Raw genomic sequence first — 14,354 nt, 5'->3', positions numbered from 1 at the left:
CGGTTGTGATTTAAATTTATAATTGTAAAATTTAATATTTATAATTTAAGATTTAACATTTTTTTTTATAGATACCGGGACATAGAACCCAAAATGAAAGAAAACGAAATTGTCCTACAGAAAGCAGTTTTAATGAAGTATGCATGAAAATTTAAAAAAATACATAAGAAAAAAAAATGACATTTCAATTGAGACTCATATTCTTATTATGTCAATCTATCTAAACAAGTATTCATTTTTCAAAATTCATGAAAGATGTTTTAATTGCTTAGCCTAGTGCAACATTTTTTAATAACCAAAACTAATGCTCTTGTAAAGCGCAACTCGATGATTTCTTGAAGGTAGAGATTTACTGCTACTTTAGAATCCACTTCGATGTAAATATTCATGTATCCAAAGTTTAAAGTTAAATCCAATCATAATAGAATACTCCAAAGTTCTGCTAAAGTCATTGTATACCTGTCTAGATTTGCACTATAACAAGCTAAAAATTTATCTTCATGGTCTCTTAACGTACCTCCGTAAGTCGCCTGAGTGTCCTTTGTAACAAATCATGGATATTACCTTTATCTACTGTATTGTCCCTCTCAAAAAATGCTTGTTGCAACGATAACAAAGAGAGCATAGAGTGCAGTAAAATACTAGGGCCAAAGAACGCCATGATAATGGGATTGAGATGATAAGTTCTTTAATAATTAGGAAAGAGGGGTTGACTAAAGAACGTACTGGAACTCAATGAAGTGTCAATGTTCTTCCATATATTTGTTGCGACTCTGCAGTTACGAAGGACGTGGAGCAAAGACTCTGAAAAAGAATCACAAATCGGGTAAGTATCCTCTTGGATCATGTGCCTGCAAACTCGAACCTCATTTGTCAAAAAGGCTTCATTAGTAACTAGTCAAAGAAAGGTGGGCATCTTTTGGAGGGCTTCAACTTTCCAAATTTTCAAAAATAAATAAGCCTTAGAGTCCTCAGGAACGTTCAAGTAGATAGAAAACGTTGACTTATTGCTAAATTTACCGCTAGAATTAAGAAGTCACACTACTTGATCATCCCCAAGTTTGTTTCTGGAGCTTTCAAGGACGAAAAAACAGGGACTTAGTCCTCTCCTAAAACCTCCTCAATTTTACCTAAATCCCAATTGTCATTTTTCGCACTAACCATATTCAGTATATCATCTGATATTTTTGGTTGAACAAAATCTTTAAGTTTATTCACGCTCGAGATCCAATGATCTTTTCAAAATTGAGTGCTATCACCGTCACTGAACCGCCATATTAAATTCCTTTTAAACTTGGGCCATACTTAAACGATACTCTTCTATGCATTTGAGCAAGATTTGAACTTCTTTACAATGAGCATGGTATTCTCCCCACATATATATTTTTTCTTCTGATTTAATCCAAAGAACATTCCTGTTTCGTACCAAGTTCCATGCTATTCTGGCTCAACTCGCCAAATTTTTTTGGTAAACACTTTTCCCAATTAATCAAATGGACCTTACTACCAGCTCTGCTGTTGTCCCACACAAAATTTTTGTAGACTTGATCAACTTTATTACATATACTCAGTGATAATCTCATTGTTTGCATGAGATAAAAAGAGATAGTTGCTAATGCTACCAAAGTAACCATACAAAAGAGAAGTTTTGTGTTTTTTTAAGTGCTAAGCTGAGATGTCATTCTATTAACAATGAACTGAAAATCTTCTTTTTTTTTTTTAATGTTCATGCAGTAAAAAAATTCTCAAATATTTATCTAAATTAAACGTCAGCTTCATTTCTAAAGCTCTACTCAATTCTAATTTCTAACTTTCTCTACTCAATATTCTAACTCCTTCACCAATGCAAACATTTTAGGATTTAAAAGTCAGAAGTACTCCATTTTTAGTATTAATACAATCTTTTAATTATTTATTTTGATAAATAAACAATAAATACATTAAAAATTAAATTTTATATATATATTTTTTTATATAAAAACAGTATACCGTATACGTGAGCTAAACCGTTCTATTTATTTCTTTTGCGGTTACCTTTTTCTCTAGTCCCGGTCTCATGGAGAAACTTGCTTAGGAAGGCGAAGCAGCAAACCAGGCCTCGTTTTCTTCTTCGTTGTTTTTGGTTCTGAACTTCGATATTTGTTGATTTCTTGCTTCCACTCATCTAGCCTTTTGAGTTCTAAGGTATGTGTAACTTTCCACAACAATGGTATACTCTATACTTTTGTCTTCTGATCATCACAAATGAAAGTTAGCAAATGATGCTTGTTCTTGACACGTTATAATCTCGCTGTCACTTAAATTTCCACTTGCTTCAGTTTGTGATCAGACATGCAGATTAAGTAGAAAGGAGCATGATGAGTTTCCTTCTCATGTACTACTATCCAATAATCCAAAATCGTTCATTTTCAAAGCAAGTTTGAAACTTTGCTGCTGTTATCCACAAATACTTGGTGTGCCATGCTCAAGCACTCAAGATTTTTTCAACTGAAATGCAACAAAAAAAAAATTGCTAAAAAAAGATGAAGAGTGTTTTATGCTGTCACTCTCAAGTCTTAAGCTGTTAGGGCTAGGTTAAAATGTTAGATGCTTTAAGCTTTTAGATGTCACTCTCAATTTGTTAAGAGTTTTAGCATTTTTCATAAATGAACATTCAAATTTAACATTAATTTACATATTATCTAATCAATTTCTAAATAACTTAGTGCAGGTCAATGCTTAATTGTTTTGTTAATGGGTAATCTTAAGAGTAATTGTAAAGCTTTAAAGTTATAAACTTTTACATCAATGTATAAGTTTGGTTAGTACACAATGCAAGTATAATCATAGTCATAAAATACATACTACAGAGTAAAGAGTTTACTTAGCATAAGAAGAAACAGGAAATAATGTAGTAAGATTCATCATGTAGTTCCTTTTATCTTCCATACAGATTATGGGAACCAACAATTAAGCTTGACCATTGATATTATTAATTCATTTTATGGTTTCAAGGAACATAAATAAACCCTTTTGTTAGTATATCGTTCTTCCTCTCTCTATATACATACACACACTCAGAAGCTATTCATATTCATATTTCATTTATACACTGCTTTTGATAAAGGGAATTGAAGAATGGCAAAAAAACATAAGGGTCGTGCAATAGGAATCGATCTAGGAACTACATACTCGTGTGTTGCAGCATGGGAAGAGCAAAATGGTCGTGCAGAGATTATTGTGAATGATCAAGGCAACAGAACAACACCTTCTTTCGTTGCCTTCACTGATTCTCACAGGTTCATTGGTGATGCTGCTAAAAATCAAGCTGCTGCAAACCCGTCTAACACCATCTTTGGTAACATGTTTGATTTGATTTCTTCTTAATAATGTTAATCTGATTCAAAGTGTTTTTTAGTTAGTTAGTTACTACATTCATCTAACTATAGTACATTAGTTTGATTTGTTATAGAAAATATGAAAATATCACAAGACATTTTGCTATTTTCTAGATGCTAAAAGGTTGATTGGCAGAAAATACAAAGATCCCACAATTCAGAATGATCTTCACTTATGGCCATTCAAGGTTGTATCTGGTGTTGATGACAAACCAATGATCATGGTGAACTACAAAGGCAAGGAAAAGTGCCTTGCTGCTGAAGAAATCTCATCTATGATTCTCACAAAGATGAAGGAGATTGCAGAGGCCTATATGGAGTCTTCTGTGTACAATGCAGTGATTACAGTCCCTGCCTATTTCAATGACTCACAGCGAAAAGCCACCAAAGATGCCGGCATCATTGCCGGCCTTAATGTCATCAGAATCATCAACGAACCAACAGCTGCGGCTCTTGCATATGGCCTTCAAAAGAGAGCCCACTGTTCCGGAAAGCGCAATGTTTTCATATTTGATCTTGGTGGTGGTACCTTTGATGTGTCTCTAGTCACAATTAAAGGTGATAACATTGAAGTTAAGGCCACTGCTGGAGACACTCATCTCGGAGGGGAAGATTTCGACAACAGAATGGTGAGTCACTTGGTACAACAGTTCAAAAGAAAGAACAGAGTTGACATTACTGGGAATCCCAGAGCACTGAGGAGGTTGAGAAACGAATGCGAGAAAGCAAAAAGGACACTTTCACATACTAATGAGACTACAATTGAGATAGATGCTTTGTTTCAAGGCATTGAGTTTCATTTTTCAGTAACTCGTGCAAGGTTTGAGGAACTCAACTGGGACTTGTTTGAGAAGTGCATGGAGATCGCTCAGAAGTGTCTTTATGATGCTAAGATGGAAAAAAGAGAGATACATGATGTGGTCCTTGTTGGTGGATCTTCTAGAATCCCAAAAGTGCAGAGTTTATTACAGAACTTCTTTGAAGGGAAGGATCTTTGCAAGAGTATCAACCCGGATGAAGCCGTCGCTTTTGGCGCCACTGTCCAAGCTGCATTGTTGAGTAAAGACTACAGCATTGTCCCAACCTTGGTTCTGGTGGATGTAACTCCTCTGTCTCTTGGTATAAAACTAGAAGGAGATTTGATGAGTGTTGTGATTCCTAGGAATACCATCATTCCTGCAAAAAAAAAAGTGCTATATATGGTACAGCTGAAGATTATCAATCCGCTGTTCCAATAAATGTGTATGAAGGTGAAAGGACAAAAGCCAGTGACAATAATTTGCTGGGCATGTTTTTGCTTTCGGGCCTTCCTCGTGTTTTTAGAGGCCATCCTTTCAATGTTTACTTTGAACTGGATTTTGATGGTATCTTGAAGGTCCGTGCTGAGGATGAAACAACAGGTAGCAAGAATGGAATCACCATTACTAATGAGAAAGGAAGACTCTCAAGTGCTGAAATTAAGAGAATGATTGAGGAAGCTGCATCGTTCAGAGAAGAGGATAAGAAGTTCAAGAAGATTGTTAAAGCAAAGAATGATTTGGATGAATATATTTACTGGATGGAGAAAGCTATGAAGGATTTTGATGTAAGCTCTAAGGTTTCGGCTTCCGAAAAGCAGAGAATTATGGCTGCATTAAGAGAGGGAGAAAGATTGCTTCAGAGTGAGCATCAAACTGAGGCTTCTGTGTTTGAAAACTATCTTAATAACTTGCACAACATTTGTCAACCAATATGTCAACAAGGTCCATGGATACAGTGATGATGAAACTTGGATTATTATTACTAAGACAATTTAGGGAAATTTCAGCATGCTCTTTTTATTTTGTTTTGCTTCTGTTTTGTGTTGCCTCCTTAACACTTAACAGTAAAAAGGAGGGCTCTAGTGTTTTAGTTAATAGTTTAAGAATTAAGGCATGATATTGACTAATGAATATGAATGAAAATAGTGCTATCCTATTGTGCACCTCACCAAAACCTCCTTATTTTGCAGCTAATAGATTCCAATTTATCATGTTTAAATTCCAATATAAATAAGGATCACCAACATATATAGACATATACAGTGCTGTGCTCTTGTGTTGCATGGAAGCGTGGAACCAATCCTTCATGCGTTGCTTTCACCAAAGCTCATAGGTATTATTGGTGATTCTGATAAAAACCAGGCTGCAGCTAACCCAACTAACAACACTTACTTCATCTAATTCTCTTGTTAATCTTAATTAATTTGATTTGATTTTGTCAGTTATTTATGTTGAACAGTGGTAGTTAGTTACTGCACTCACCTAGCTATATCAACTTATTCTATAGTATTTTATATTAACGGTTCTGATTTAAAATTTATAATCTAAAATTTAAAATTCGAATTTAAAATTTAGAGTTCAACAGAAGTCCTACATTCTTGATCTATATATATATATAAAAGGAGATGGGATATTTTTATTATCTTCTTCGTTGTTTTTGGTTCTGAACTTTGATATTTGTTGGTTTCTTGCTTGACTCATCTATCTACCCTTTTGAGTTCTAAGGTATGTGTAACTGTGTCCACAACAATGTTATACTCTATACTTATTTTTTCAGTTTGTGATCAGACATGCAGATTAAGAGTTTTATGCTGTCACTCTCAAGTCTTAAGCTGTTAGGGCTAGGCTAGAATTTTAGATGCTTTAAGCTTTTAGATGTCACTCTCAATTTGCTATGATTTTTAGCATTTTTCATAAATGAGCATTCAAGTTTAACATTAATTTACATATTAAATCTATATTATTAATTTATTTTATGGTTTCAAGGAATATAAATAAACCCTTTTATTAGTATATATTTCTATTTCTCTCTATATGTACACACTCAGAAGCTATTCATAATCTTATTTCATTTATGCACTGCTTTTGACAGAGAGAATTGAAGAATGGCAAAAAAACAAAAGGGTCGTGCAATAGGAATCGATCTAGGAACTACATACTCGTGTGTTGCAGCATGGGAAAAGCAAAATGGTCGTGCAGAGATTATTGTGAATGATCAAGGCAACAGAACTACACCTTCTTTCGTTGCCTTCACTGATTCTCACAGGTTCATTGGTGATGCTGCTAAAAATCAAGCTGCTGCCAACCCCTCTAACACCATCTTTGGTAACATGTTTGATTTCTTTTCAGTGTCGTTAATAATGTTAATCTGATTCAAAGTGTTAGTTAGTTACTACATTTATCTAACTATAGAACATTGGTTTGGTTGGTTATAGAAAATATGAAAATATCACAGGAAATTTTACTATTTTGTAGATGCTAAAAGGTTGATTGGCAGAAAATACAAAGATCCCACAATTGAGAATGATCTTAAGTTATGGCCATTCAAGGTTGTATCTGGTGTTGATGACAAACCAATGATTATGGTGAACTACAAAGGCAAGGAAAAGTGTCTTGCTGCTGAAGAAATCTCATCTATGATTCTCACAAAGATGAAGGAGATTGCAGAGGCCTATATGGACTCTTCTGTGAACAATGCAGTGATTACAGTCCCTGCCTATTTCAATGACTCGCAGCGAAAAGCCACCAAAGATGCCGGCATCATTGCCGGCCTTAATGTCATCAGAATCATCAACGAACCAACAGCTGCGGCTCTTGCATATGGCCTTCAAAAGAGAGGCAACTGTTCCGGAAAGCGCAATGTTTTCATATTTGATCTTGGTGGTGGTACCTTTGATGTGTCTCTAGTCACAATTGAAGGTGATAACATTGAAGTTAAGGCCACTACCGGAGACACTCATCTCGGAGGGGAAGATTTTGATAACAGAATGGTGAGTCACTTGGTACAAGAGTTCAAAAGAAAGAACGGAGTTGACATTACTGGGACTCCCAGAGCACTGAGGAGGTTGAGAAATGAATGCGAGAAAGCGAAAAGGATACTGTCACATACTAATGAGACTACAATTGAGATAGATGCTTTGTTTCAAGGCGTTGATTTTCGGTTTTCTTTAACTCGTGCTTGCTTTGAGGAACTCAACAGGGACTTGTTTGAGAAGTTCATGGAGATTGCTCAGAAGTGTCTTGATGATGCTAAGATGAAGAAAAGCAAGATACATGATGTGGTCCTTGTTGGTGGATCTTCAAGAATCCCAAAAGTGCAGAGTTTATTACACAACTTCTTTGAAGGGAAGGAGCTTTGCAAGAGTATCAACCCGGATGAAGCCGTCGCTTTTGGCGCCGCTGTCCAAGCTGCATTGTTGAGTGAAGACTACAGCTTTGTCCCACCCTTGGTTCTGGTGGATGTAACTCCTCTGTCTCTTGGTATAAAAGTAAAAGGAGATTTGATGAGTGTTGTAATTCCTAGGAATACCATCATTCCTGCAAAAAGAAGTGCTGTGTATTTTACACCTAAAGATTATATATCCACTGTTACAATAAATGTGTATGAAGGTGAAAGGACAAAAGCCAGTGACAATAATTTGCTGGGTACGTTTCCGCTTTCGGGCCTTCCTCTTGTTTTTAAAGGCCATCCTTTCAATGTTTACTTTGAACTGGATTTTGATGGTATCTTGAAGGTTCGTGCTGAGGATAAAACAACTGGTAGCAAGAATGGAATTACGATTACTAATGAGAAAGGAAGACTCTCAAATGCTGAAATTAATAGAATGGTTAAGGAAGCTGCATTGTTCAAGGAAGAGGATAAGAAGTTCAAGATGATGGTAAAAGCAAAGAATGCTTTGGACGATTATATTTACAAAATGGAGAAAGCTATGGAGGATTCTGATGTAAGTTCTAAGGTTTCGCCTTCCAAAAAGCAGAGAATCATGGCTGCATTCAGTGAGGGAAAAGCTTTGATTCAGAATGAGCATGAAACTGAAGCTTGTGTGTTTGAGAACTATCTTAGAAGATTACAGAACATTTGTCGACCAATACTGATCAACAAGGTTAATACTTGCTTCAAAATGTTCGGGATATAAAGTGTTTAAGTATTTTTCCAGACTTATTAGTTTATATTTTTAAAATATTTAATTTAATTTGATGAGTTTTTTAATTTTATTTTAACTTAATAAAAAATTATAAATACCTCTTAAATTATTTTAGTTTGGTTTTATGTTCCTAGTAATCTTAGTGGGAAAGTAATTAGTTGAAGTTGCTTGTTTTTGGTTGAAAAGTGGTAGTTAATTACTACATTCACCTAACTATATCAGCTTATAACTTTGGAGAGCTAAAATATCTATATAAAGAAAGCTATATCAGCTTAACCTATAGTATTGTATTATCAATTTATCATAGTTTAGTTCGTTTGTTGATGAGATCAAATGAATTTTTTATATTATATCTCCTTCTTTCAAAGGTGATCGTTTAGAATGCAGATATTTTTGTTAGTAACACCACATCTAACTCAAAATCTTGAAGTGTTAAGTTAATAAGTCTCTTATCTTATAAATTTCTCACTCTTCCTTGCTTTCATGAGTGTGAAACTAATTTTATACGCTCCTCACACTTACAACATTAACAGTTAAGAGGTTAACCGGTAGGAAATATAGGGACCCCATTCTTAAGAATGATCTCATGTTGTGGCCATTTAAGGTCATATCTGGTGTTAATGACAAACCAATGATTGTTGTTAGAATGTTGTGATTACTGTGCCTGCTTATTTCAAGACAGCAGAATATATCACAGTCTATGATAACCAATGCTCTGTAGATGAACAAGTTTACGAGGGTGAGAGGATGAATGCCAGTGATAACAACTTTCTGGTATTCCTCCTGCTCCTCGAGGCCATCCTATTATGGTATGCTTTGATATAGATTCTAATGGCATCCTCTGTGTATCTGCTAAGGAAAATATCACTGGCAATGAGAACCAGATTACCATCAAGCGAATGAGAAATACAAGGCTGAAGATATGAAGTTTCTTGAAAAGGCATTAGCTATAAATGCTTTGGATGATTATTAATGAATTAAATCTAACATTGCTTTAGTTAAGGTCCTTATGAATATTTATTAATGGTGAAAGTTAAACACTACATGATAATTTAGTTAAACTTGTCAAATCATGTAAGGATAAAGACAACTGCATGCAAGTTTTCACTATTTATGAAATATACTTATTACTGTTACCGGGATGCATGGTTACAAAGGTAGAAGAAAATCAAGTTTCGATGACATTGATATCTGAGAGAGACAAAGAGAAGAGAGTAAATGCAGAGATTTTTCTTTGCTTTATTCAAGGTCATAGTAGTATCAGTGATGATTCGCATGACTGATAGCCATATAGTGTTTGGTTAACTACTGGGGAACGAACAATTAAGCTTCACCCTTGAATCTTGATACTAGTATAATACATTAATAATTCATTTATGGTTTCAAGGAACATAAATAAAATTTTATTAGTATATCTTTCTATTTATCTGTGTGTACATATATACGCATTCAGAAGCTATTCATGTTCATATTTCATTTATACACTGCTTTTCTCAAAGAGAATTGAAGTATGGCAACAAAACATAAGGGTCATGCGATAGGAATCGATCTTGGAACTACATACTCGTGTGTTGCTGCATGGGAAGAACAAAATGGTCGTGCAGAGATTATTGTGAATGATCAAGGCAACAGAACTACACCTTCTTTTGTTGCCTTCACTGATTCTCAAAGGTTGATTGGTGATGCTGCTAAAAATCAAGCCGCAGCCAACCCCTCTAACACCATCTTTGGTAACATGTTTGATTTCATCTTAGTCTCATTAATAATGTTAATTTGATTCAAACTGATTGTTAGTTAGTTAGTTAGTTACCACATTCATCTAACTATAGTACACTAGTTTGGTTCATTATTATTTCTCCTACACAAAGAAAATATGAAACTAAAACAAGATTACTCTTTTGTAGATGCTAAAAGGTTGATTGGCAGAAAATACAAAGATCCTGCAATTTACAATGATCTTAAGTTATGGCCATTCAAGGTTGTATCTGGTGTTGATGACAAACCCATGATTATGGTGAACTACAAAGGCAGGGAAAAGTGTCTTGCTGCTGAAGAAATCTCATCTATGATCCTCACAAAGATGAAGGAGATTGCAGAGGCCTATTTGGAGTCTTCTGTGGACAATGCAGTGATTACAGTCCCTGCCTATTTCAATGACTCGCAGCGAAAAGCCACCAAAGATGCCGGCATCATTGCCGGCCTTAATGTCATCAGAATCATCAACGAACCAACAGCCGCGGCTCTTGCATATGGCCTTCAAAAGAGAGCCAAATGTTCCGGAAAGCGCAATGTTTTCATAGTTGATCTTGGTGGTGGTACCTTTGATGTGTCTCTAGTCACAATTGAAGGTGATAACATTGAAGTTAAGGCCACTGCCGGAGACACTCATCTGGGAGGGGAAGATTTCCATAACAGAATGATGAGTCACTTGGTACAAGAGTTCAAAAGAAAGATCAGAATGGACATTACTCGGGATCCCAGATCAATGAGGAGGTTGAGAAACGAATGTGAGAAAGCGAAAAGGATACTTTCACATGCTAATGAGACTACTATTGAGATAGATGCTTTGTTTCAAGGCATTGACTTTCGTTTCTCTATAACTCGTGCAAGGTTTGAAGAACTCAACAGGGACTTGTTTGAGAAGTGCATGGAGATTTCTCAGAAGTGCCTTGATGATGCTAACATGGCCAAAAGTGATGTACATGATGTGGTCCTTGTTGGTGGATCTTCAAGGATTCCCAAAGTGCAGAGATTATTGCAGAAATTGTGAGGGGAAGGAGCTCTGTAAGAGTATCAACCCGGATGAAGCAGTTGCTTATGGTGCTGCAGTTCAAGCTGCTTTGTTGAGTGAAAGTTATAGCATTGTACCAAACTTGGTTCTGGTGGATGTCACTCCTCTGTCTCTTGGTATATCAACACAAGGAGATTTGATGAGTGTTGTAATTCCTCGGAATACCGTCATTCCAGCAAGTATAAGTGCTGTATATCTAACAACTAAAGATGATCAATCATCTGCTTCAATTATGGTGTATGAGGGTGAAAGGACAAAAGCCAGTGAAAATAACTTGCTTGGTAAGTTTAAGCTTTTGGGGCTTCCACTTGTTCCTCAAGATCATCCTATCAATGTTAAGTTTAAACTGGACCTTAATGGTATCTTAAAAGTTTGTGCTGAGGATGAAACAACTGGTAGGAAGAATGGAATCACCATTACTAATGAAAAAGGAAGACTCTCAAGTGCTGAAATTAAGAGAATGATTGAGGAAGCTGTGTTGTTCAAGGAAGAGGATATGAAGTTCAAGAAGATGGTGGAAGCAAAGAATACTTTGGATGAATATATTTACTGCATGGAGAAAGCTATGAAGGATTTAGATTTCAGCTCTAAGGTAATTATGGCTGCATTAAGAGAGGGAAAAAGATTGCTTCAGAGTGAGCATGAAACTGAGGCTTCTGTGTTTAAGAACTATCTTAAAAAGTTGCAGAATATTTGACAACCAATATGATCAACAAGGTCCATGGATACAACCATGAAGAAACTGATGATTTGGATTATTATTATTATTATTATTATTAGTAGTAAGAATGTTTAGGGAAATTTCCGCTTTACATGCATCATTTCAGCTTGCTCTTTTAAATTTTGTTATGCTTTCTGTTTAAGGATCAATAATATGATATTGACTAATGAATATGAATAGTACTATCCTATTGTGCATTTGACCAAAACTTTTATTATTCTCATTTTGTAGTTCATAGATTTGTATTTTATGATGATTAATCCGCTTGATGTGTCCTAGTACAGATAATAAATATTATTAATAAATAATATTAATATAAAAAAATTGTGTATTAATAAGTACGTTAAATTATACAGTTAGTTCCTACACTTTCAGTGAAATTGTAAATTGATTCCTACACTTTAAAAGTTTGTAATTGAGTCTCTAAAGAGAATTAAAATTTGTAATTTAGTCCTTGTCGTTCAAAAAGTGTTGATTTAACATAATACTATTAAAATGGAGAATATGCTGAGAATATTTTGTTAAATCAGACACTTTTTGAACGGTGGGGACTAAATTATAAATTTTAATTTTTTTAAAGACCCAATTATAAATTTTTAAAGTGTAAGGATTAATTTACAATTTCACTAAAAGTGTAGGGACTAACTATGTAATTTAACCTAATAAGTAATAACCAAAGGAGATATGTATGTGTATGTTTTGATTCCTCAAAATACTATATAACTATGTTGAAAACTCAGTTTCGGTCAACTTCAACTAAAATTAATGGTTGAGAGTCGTTAAATTAGTTGACTAATTTGACTGAATTTTTGTCTATCAATTCTCAATTATCAACTTCACGTGAAGTTAACTGCACCTGAGTTTTCACCTATAATTATACCTACAAAGATTGCCAGGAGGATCAAACTTTTGAGTTTGAGAAAGTGTGCACATAATATAAGAAATAAGATCGACCTAAATAACACGAAATATTTTTAGATGATGATTATTGCTGCATATAATTTAGTATTATCAAGTTAGTAATAATAGTAGTTTCAACTTAAATGTAAAAAAGCAGAGAAAACTTTATATTACACACTGTAAATACAAATTACTTTGATATAGTCTACACCTAACCAACTAATCGTATAATAAAGGTGTTATTTAACTTATTATCATCCTATCATACGTACATTAATTGGAGAACCTGTATATACATAATTTTTTGCCAGTCGGTACTAACTAACAAACTTTATCCAATTGTTCTCAATATATACGGTTTAACTTACCTGGTTAAATTTTTTTTTTTTTTATCAAATAACTCATTATGCAATTTATCCGTTCTATTTCATTTTTTTTTTCACTTGGTTCCTTTTATTTGTCAGCTCTTAATTATATTCTAGGCTAATAAAATGGAAAGATATATAGAGACATGTAATAATTAAAAAAGATTGACTTCATTTTTTTTATTGGCTCAATTTTTTCAATATGGAAGGCATGTGCGTGTCTTCTCCAGATACGGAGTCATGGAATACAGATTTTTTATTAATGTCAGATCCTAAAACTCGGAGAGAGTGCAAGTTCATTGAATTTCAAATTTGACTCCACAAATAGGAGGGTCCGATTTGGAGTTGGTGAAATTTTGAATTTTTAAAAGGTGGTAATCGAAACCTCCGTGTTGCTAGTAGTGTGTAAATTTTTTATGAAATTGTTATGAAATCGCAGGGTCCGATTTCCATTCCACCCTGACATCACACTAATACGAAGCCCCCCTCCTTCCCATAACCGAGTACAACACCAGCTTGACTTCCATATACAAATTAAAAAGCCTCTTTTATTTCTATTAACATAAGTTTTGTTCCATTCCTCTTATTTCAATATTTTATTTTAAAAAGGTTTACACACAAACCACATATATAAAATGTTCATAAATTATTAATCTTGTTTAGTAGCTATGCTAGGAGGAGGTCTCTTGCAAATTGAAATAACAATTAACAAGCATAGCAGAATTTTCTTTTGCAACCTACTGGCCTGGAGTCCCCAGCAGCTTAACTCCTCCTATTCCACCAGAACCTTCTACTTCATTACCATGTGATTTTTTCTGCAAATTAATTAAATACGAAACGAACTTTTTAGTTCTTAAAAATTATTTAAGGTACTAATATTTAGCAAATAAACAACGTACATAATAACCACCACTAAAAATAATATTTTTAGTGACAATTTATTTTTCTTTAGCGACAATAAAAATAATAATTACGGCTCTTTTCATTTAATAAAAAAATAATTAGTTACTAGGTTAAACGCAATACAGAAATATATTATTTTATGCATTTCATTGTATTTTTGTAGTAAAAAAAAAGAGAAAGTCTACAGATTTTGTGATTTTTAGTTATTAATTAGTCATTAATAATGTTTTTAATTATGTGAGATTGCATCTAATGGTGTAAAATCATTCAATTTTCTTTTGATGGTTAAGTATTGGCCAGAATTTAACAAAAATGCTGGCCTTCTAGCACTCTTCAAAAAAAAAAAGAACGT

At 34.2% G+C, this 14,354-nt stretch overlaps 3 pseudogenes; all 3 read left to right on the top strand.

Annotated features, from left to right (window-relative positions):
* On the top strand, positions 2,025 to 5,497 carry LOC107637458 (annotated as a pseudogene).
* LOC107637457 lies at positions 6,274 to 8,313 on the top strand (annotated as a pseudogene).
* On the top strand, positions 9,829 to 11,810 carry LOC107638196 (annotated as a pseudogene).

Source organism: Arachis ipaensis, chromosome B04, assembly GCF_000816755.2.
Source record: "Arachis ipaensis cultivar K30076 chromosome B04, Araip1.1, whole genome shotgun sequence".
Lineage (NCBI taxonomy): Eukaryota > Viridiplantae > Streptophyta > Magnoliopsida > Fabales > Fabaceae > Arachis > Arachis ipaensis.
This window is presented reverse-complemented; position numbering and strand designations above follow the sequence as displayed.